Here is an 8,682-nt window from a genome sequence, read left to right as displayed (position 1 = left end):
TCTTTCTCTTTCTCCTCCTCCATGCCCACTTCTACTGAATTGTCATATGAACCTCAAGTACCCGCTAGGCGTTCAAAGGGCTATTCAATGAGTCAGGCTAAAAGGTGCCATGCAGTGCTTCAGCTGGTGTGTCTAGGGGATAGGAACCACACCAGAGCAGAGATTCTTGCAGCTCTGCAGGGACGGGCCCAGAGGTGGTTCACACCACGCCAGCTGGAGCCAGGAATAGTGGTTTGTGATAATGGCACAAACCTCCTGTCCGTCCTTAGACAGGGAAAGTTAACACATGTGCCATGCCTGGCACTAGTCCTCAATTTGGTGGTGCAGCATTTCCTAAATAGGTCAGAACAAAAAAGACAAAAATTGTGTACACCCAATAGGCTAACTCCTCAAATTTATTTAGCAAACAAAATACAAAAAATTCCCAGTCCCAACTAACCCCACCCCCTCTAAAAAACTATGTACCTCCCCCCACCCCCCAACTAATTCCCCTAGACCTATGGATCAACTCGCCGGGACCTCCCCGAGGAGCTGATACTGTGCGGCTGTCCCGCTAACCACTCAGAGATGAAAAATCCTCTGGTGACTACACCTGCAAAATGTGTGTATGTTGAACGGTGGGGACTCATGCATCCACACAGGAACCTGAATGGAGAGCACTACACCTTATGCCTCGTAAACATGATCGGATTTTCCGACAACAAAACCATGGATTTTTTTCCGACGGATGTTGGCTTAAACTTGTCTTGCATACACACGGTCACACAAATATTGTCGGAAATTCCGAACGTCAAGAATGCGGTGACGTACAACATGTACAACGAGACTATAAAAAGGAAGTTTGATAGCCAGTGCGTCACCCTTTGGGCTCCTTCTGCTAATCTCGTGTTTATCTCGTGTTAGTAGAAATTTGGTGAGAGATGATTTGTGCATTTCAGCCTCGTGCTTTTCAGTTCATTTCTGCCTTTCAGTTTGTGCTTGTGGGTTTGTATCTGTTCTTCAGTGCGTGTTGTCAGTTCATTCTTGTCTTTCAGTGTGTTCTATTTAATAGTTTTTCAGTGCGTTCTGGTCCGCTCGTTTCTGATTTTCAGATCGTTCTTCTCAGGTCCTTTCTAATTTTCAGTGCGTTCTGTCAGTTCGTTATGAGCAGCCGACCGTTTTCCTTGTCAAAAGAAGTTTATTGAGTATACAATGTTATAAAGATACATAAAGTAAGTTTACAAGGATCTATAAAGTAAGCTCATTGTTTTACAGTAGGGTTTATGTAGGTAAATATCATGAAATTTCAAATATTAAACATTGGGTTCACGTAAACCTGAATTAAATTAAAGATATATATAATTTCCTTAGTTACTTTTGTAGGTATTTAAATGATTTATACCTACTATACATATTGTTTACAAGTAGAGTGTATATAGGTCAAATAAATTCTGATAATGAGCTTTAATCGTAAGGTGGAGAAAAGGAAAGAGAAAGAAGAAAAAGGGTTGAAAGGTAGAGGTATGGTCCACAAGGTTGTCCCGCTCGTCAGTTTATTATTCTTTTTAGTTTTCTTTGAAGCCTTAGAATGGGTGTCTCTGTAAGTCATTTAATCTGTTACCATGGCAACAGGACAGAGTCATTGAAGTTTGACAGGAACTGTTGTTTTATCCAAGGATGCCAAAGTTTTTCAAATTTTGGAATTTGATTTTGATCGATGGCTACCATCTTAGCATGGGACATTGTATTATTCATTCTGTGAATTGTTTCTGCTAGTACCAATGTAGGAGATTTCCATGCCTTGGCCACTGTTTGTTTTGCAGCCGTTATTAATTGGATCATAAGTTTGAATTGAGAGAGTGTTAACCATTCCGGTTTTAGATTAAGTAAAGTTAAATATGGATCTGGTTGTATTATTTTTTTAAATATTTTAGATGCAATCACGAAGACTTCCTTCCAGAAGGTTTGGATTACTGGGCACGTCCACCATATGTGTAAATATGTGCCTATTTCTGAGCATCCTCGAAAACAAAGAGCTGAGGTATTAGGTGAATATCTTGCCACTCTAGCGGGTACAAGGTACCAGCGAGTTAGGACTTTATAATTTGTCTCCAGTGCTAAGATGTTGGGTGAAGATGACTTAGATGTGAGCCATATGTTAGACCAGTGCGTGTCTTCTAAAGTTCGTCCCAGGTCCTCCTCCCACCTCTGAACGTAAGAGGGTCTATTAAGATTTGCTACTCCATATAATTGATTATAAAGTGATGAAATTGTACCTTTAGCAAATGGATCTTTTGTACAGATTGATTCAAAAATGGATAATTGGGATAATGGTTTATCCCCCTTTAGGAATGGTGTATAGAAATTTTTGATTTGGAGATATCTAAATATCTCAGAGTTTGGTAGATCATATTTTTCTCTAAGCGATGGGAATGAAAGGAATGATTTAGATGCTATGAAGTCATTTAGTGTCTGAATGCCTGATGTTGTCCAAGCTTTAAAAGAATTTGGGTAGATCCATGCCGGATAAAAGGCCGGATTTCTGATAAAAGAAAGGAGAGGATTGTGTGGAGATTGTAACTGATATTTGGTTTTTAGTTTATCCCAGAGAGATAAGAAGTGTTTAGTTATGGGATTATGAATTTTAAAGCGGTCTTTAGGATCAAGCCATAATAAATTTGATATTAATAGAGGGTCATTTTCTGAAGCCTCTATAAATACCCATAATGGGATTTCCTGTTTTGCATGGTATTTGGACAGACTGGCCAAATGTGCTGCTCTGTAGTAGTTAGTAAAATTAGGGTATCCCAGGCCTCCTTTATTTTTGGGAAGATGTAGTGTGTGTATAGGTATACGTGGTTTAGAAGAGCCCCATATAAACGAAGTTGCTCTTTTTTGTACTATTCTCAAAAAATAGGAAGGAATTGGAATAGGGAGGACTCTGAATAGATAAAGCAATTTGGGTAGAATAGTCATTTTGATTGCATTAATCTTCCCTATCCAGGATAAAGGAAGTTGCGACCATTGTTTTATTAGATTTGTGATCTGTCTTAATACAGGAGGATAATTGGTTGAGAATAAGTCAGAATGAGATGCTGTTAAATGAATTCCAAGATATGGAATTGATTTTTCTGCCCATGTGAATGGGAGTGCAGCCCTAGCCGGGATCAATTCCATGTTTGTGAGTGAAATATTAAGCACTAGGCATTTCTTAGGATTAATCATAAGGCCGGATAGGGCTGCAAATCCATCAAGAGCTGGTATTAAGTTAGGACCAGAGACCTGTGGTGATGATAGAAAAAGTAATATATCGTCTGCAAACATACATAATTTGTGTGTAATACCTCCTACTTCAATGCCAGTTATAGTTTGGTTTGTTCTGATGTATTGGGCCATGGGTTCGAGTATAAGGGCAAATAATAAGGGAGATACTGGGCAACCCTGTCGGGTACCTCTTTCGATATTAAAGGCTTCAGATTTGTATCCAGCATATTTTATATAGGCTTTGGGTTTATTATATAATGCTTTGATCCATGTTAAAAAGTGGGGTCCAAAACCCCATTTTTGTAATGAATATTGCATATATTGCCAGGATACTGTGTCAAATTCCCTCTTAACATCGAGAGATAGAAAACATAAAGGGATTTTCAGTTTTTTAGCAATATGTGCCAATAACACTGCCCTGCGTATATTATCGCCTGCCTGTCTATTTGGCATGAAGCCTACTTGATCTCTATGTATTAATTTTCCTATAATGCTATTGAGGCGTTTTGCTATTATTTTTGCTAATAATTTAATATCGAGGTTTAACAGAGAGATAGGCCGATAATTCACACAGGAAGTATCATCAGAAAGGGGTTTTGGGATCATACAAACAATTGCCATTAGTGTTTCTTGCCGAAAAGAATGTCCATCTAGAAGTTTGTTAAAAGTTTCAGTGAGAATGGGAGAGAGTATTTCTGAGAATGTTTTATAGTATAAAGCCGAGTAGCCATCTGGGCCTGGTCTTTTGTTAAGTTTTAGATCTTTTATGGCGTTAGCAACTTCATCTATAGTTATAGGCTCATCCAAACTGCTTTTTTGATTCTGAGATAACTCAGGTAAGGTTATTTTTGAGAAGAAGGATTCAGCCTCTGTAGGATTAAATTCATTGTTTGTCTTGTATAAAGTTGCGAGATGTGAGTGAAATTTATGGACTATTTTAACTGGATTACAAGTGTAAAATTTTTTGATAATTTCAAACGTATTGGTTTGAAAGATTTGTTAGTTGAATTTAATGCCCGAGCCAAATATGTACCTGGTTTGTTTGTATTCATGTAGAAATTGTGTTTGGAGCGTTTGAGGGATTTATCAACTGACTCAGTGAGAAATAGATCGTATTCCAATCTAGATTTTTCCAGATGAGATTTTGTACTCTGAGATGGATTATCTTGAAATGATATGTAGGCTGCATTAAAATTGAGTTCTAGTTTTTTTGCTAGATTTTTGCGTTCCCGTTTAAATAGTGCCATTTGTCTTTGTATTGTACCACGCAAGACAGGCTTATGAGCTTCCCACAGTGTTATTGGGGAGATGTCTGTTGTATTATTAATTGATATGTATTCCTTTAAAGCTTGTTCAATGGCCATCTGATGTAGTGGGTGTTTGAGCATTATGTCCGGTAAGTACCACGTTGGGTCATGCGCTTTTGGTATGGCTGAGGCTATAGTAGTGTATACTGCATTATGGTCAGACCACGGAATCGGAATTATATCTGATGCAATCATTTCTGGTATCATTCCTATTGTTAGAAAAATATGATCTATTCTGGTGAAGGTTTGATGGGGGTGCGAGAAATAAGTGAATTTCTTTTTCATTGGGTTACTTTCTCTCCACGAATCTACCAGATTGTATTTGGAAAGAAGTTGAGAAAAAGGTAATCTAGAGGTTATTTTGGATGGTGTAAAAGGTGATTTATCTAGAAATGGGAGGAGGACCTGGTTCGAATCCCCACACATTATCACTGTTCCTATTTTGTGTGTATTAATCACTTGTAATATATGTGAGAGGAATGGTGTAGGTTGTTTGTTAGGAGCGTAGTAGGAAATCACCGTGATTGCTGTATCCATTATATAACCCATGAGTATCAGGTATCTACCTTCTGGGTCTTTAATTTCTGATGATAAGGTGAATGGTGTGGATCGGTGAAATGCAATTAGAGTTCCCCTTTGCTTGGTACAGGCAGAAGCCGTGTAAATTTGTTGATAAAAAGGAGAAATATATTTTGGAGTAGAATCTTTGGTGAAGTGTGTTTCTTGGAGGCATACTATGTGAGCCTTCTTGTTATGGAAAGTACGGAAGGCTTTGGTCCTTTTTTGAGGGACATTTATTCCCTGAACATTCAGGGAAAGTATATTCAGTGGTGCCATGGCAACAGATCAAATAGTTTTGACTTACTTTTTGTTCTGCAGAGCTGACTGCGCAGATCAACCTGTGTGGACTGAAGAGATGAATAGATAGAAAAGAAACCAGTGAATTCTGGAGTAAAGAGTAAACAAAAAACATATGAGATTAGATGATACATTGTATAAATTATTTTTTGCAAGTAATCACAATTTACCCGTGAAAGAGAATAAATATCTCTCTCAGGGGAATAAGTGCCTTCGTCACACTCCCACATAATATGGTTGGGAGAATGAGGAGGGCTAATGGGGGTACACGGATCTTCCGCTTACAGGAGAGAAGTGCTATGTCAAAAGACATCAAAATGATGTTTCATTAATTGGAGTGCAGAATATAGTTTTTGTTGAAATTATTTATTCCAGGGTGGTTGTATATGGTTAGTCTTGCCCTGGGCTAAATAATTCAGTTAGAAAGGTACTGTTAATAACTTTGATATTGATGAAGATAGTTTGAATTATTTTGGGATTTTAACCCTTTTAGAGTAAACAATTACATATTTTATTCATATGTAACTGTTTAGATATGTTAACTCATAAAATTGAGGTTGTATTGCTTCAGATTAGAATAAACAAAAACATAATTCTAGGAACTAGTTAGGTAATAATATATTTGTTTTAAGAAAAGAAAGAAAAAGCTTCCATTACTTCTGGATTATTGAACATATTTGTCCTAAAAAGTAATAAATCTATTGTTATTACCTGATAATATATAACTGAACAAGAATTTCCTTATTTCACTTATATATTCTAAGGCTATATGAATCTGAAGTAATAAGAAATATAACTGGAATGTAACATGATCCCACACAGTGTGTGACTATCAGAATGCAGTTACATTCAGTTATAAATACAGGTTTTTTATAGAGAACCATCTCTTAGTATAATAAATGAAGAGATATCAGGAATTAGGATGTCAGTCCATTGAATCTTCTTGGTCCATGGATGATGTGGCATAACGGCCTCTTTTGTGAGAATGATGATTCCCATTTTGTTCTGATATTTTCTGGGTGCTGCCTGAAGGTGAAGATGATGCCATTCTTCTGCGTGTGGGAGTGTTGCTGCTTGTGGGTTCTGTCAGATTTAATTTTAAAAGGGTTTGTTGTAGTTCATCTGCTGATCTGCTTCTGTAAATTGTACCTTGGTAGTTAAATCTGACTGAAAAGGGGAAGCCCCATTGATACATAATGTTGTGGCGTTGCAGTTCCATTAGTTGGGGTTTCATGGATCGTCTTTTAGTAATAGTAAGTTGGGATAGGTCAGCAAAAATTTGATAATTGTGTCCTTGAAAATTAAGTTCCTTTTTTTCTCTTGCAGCAATTAGTATTTGTTCTTTCGTTCTGTAATAATGAAATTTTGTGATTATATCACGTGGGGGTCCATCTTTCTTTTTGGCTGTGAGGGCTCTGTGTACTCTGTCCAGTTCTAAACGTTCAATAGGGATATCTGGCTTTAGTTCTTGTAATAGAGCAGTAATAGTAGATTGCAGGTCTGTCACAGTTTCAGGTATTCCCCTTATGCGCAAGTTTGAATGTCTGGCTCTATTTTCGTAATCTTCGAGCTTAGTTTGAAGTATTAAATTCTCTTTTTTTAATTGTTCCAATTCTGTTATATTTTCTTGGGTTGTAATTTCAATTTCATCCATTTTTATTTCTAAGGCTGCGGTGCGGTTTCCCAGCTCTCTTATTTCTTTGGTTAGGCTTTTTGTTATTTGGTCTGAGGTTTGTTTTAAAGCCTTATGAAGCATCTTTTCAAATTGTAATAATATTACTGGGGATGCTGAGGAGGCTTGTGGAGAAGTTTGTGAGAGGATTTGTTCTGTATCTGACTCAAATGGAGAGTCTTGCTGTGACATTTTCTGTCTGTGAGAGCGCCCTGATGCTGTATATTGTGAGGTGACTGGAGCTGCTTCAGCTGCAGTGAGTGCCTGTGAGCTCTTTGTGAGGTGATTTTTATTTCTGCCACGGCTTCCTCCCAGTACCATATTTCCTGCCCAAACTTTCACAGTTTGTTCCCAGGGGTGAAAAGGTTCAAATGGATACCTTTTGAGCCTGCAGGCTCCGCTTTGTCCTTCTCTTCTCTCCTCAGCGGTGTGGAGCTCTAACAATGCATGTCTGCTCTGCTAGGCTCCGCCTCCTGCCCCTGCAGCCGACCGTTTTCAAGACATGTTGCGGGTACATTCTCGTCATAGAGTTCGTGCTGTGCTTGGTGTTGGAGTTCTTGCTTTGACCCAAGTCCAGTCCATGAGCAGGGCGAGGAGGAGTTCATGGACGAAGAATTGGCTGCTCTAGCGTGACCAATTCTCACACATGCCTTTGTTGCGGGAGATCCAGGAAAATAATCCTGATGATTTCAGGAGTTTTCTCCGAATGACGGACCCCGTTTTTCACCATCTGTTGGCTTTGCTGTCCCTTTATATTATGATAAATTTACAAGTTATGCGCTGCGCTTGGGTGACCCCAAAAACAAAATTAATAATAACCAACTTTGTGCTTACTAGTGCGATAATATTAAATACAAATAATATGAATGTTGAATAAATAAACAAGGTGTGAAAAAACAAGTGCTTGTTACACCATAAATTAGTGCTTATTAGTGCTTTTTACACCATACATAGTGTCTTAATCAACATAAAAAGTGTGCTTAGTGCTCAATACACAGTAACCTACTTTTCTTAAATGAAAAAAAAAAAAAATGTTCTACTTTTATTAAAAGAAAACGCTCCCCACACTGGGGTACTCACATGGCACTGGTGCGTCAGTGCACCATACTATAACCGCTTTCTATGCAAAATCAGTGGAAGTTTGGTGCGGTATGCTGTGCTGAGACAGCGCTGGTGTGAAGTCTGTGTCAGTCTCTCTGTCCTGGCCCCTGGGGAGGGGCCAGGACGGAGAGACTGACACAGACTTCACACCAGCGCTGTCTCAGCACAGCATACCGCACCAAACTTCCACTGATTTTCCTCCCTGGGGAGGGGCCAGGACGGAGAGACTGACACAGACTTCACACCAGCGCTGTCTCAGCACAGCATACCGCACCAAACTTCCACTGATTTTGCATAGAAAGCGGTTATAGTATGGTGCACTGACGCACCAGTGCCATGTGAGTACCCCAGTGTGGGGAGCGTTTTCTTTTAATAAAAGTATTTTGACTATATTACACTATATAGTTTCCTTTTCATTCTATGTATGGAGCCACATTGTTTCCAGCTGGAGGAGTGGAGCAGACACTGAGACTGAGCCCAGGGGTGGCTCCAAAGCAATTT

Source organism: Aquarana catesbeiana, linkage group LG03, assembly GCF_042186555.1.
Source record: "Aquarana catesbeiana isolate 2022-GZ linkage group LG03, ASM4218655v1, whole genome shotgun sequence".
In the NCBI taxonomy this organism is placed as follows: Eukaryota; Metazoa; Chordata; class Amphibia; order Anura; family Ranidae; genus Aquarana; species Aquarana catesbeiana.
Note: the sequence above shows the minus strand (reverse complement) of the source record.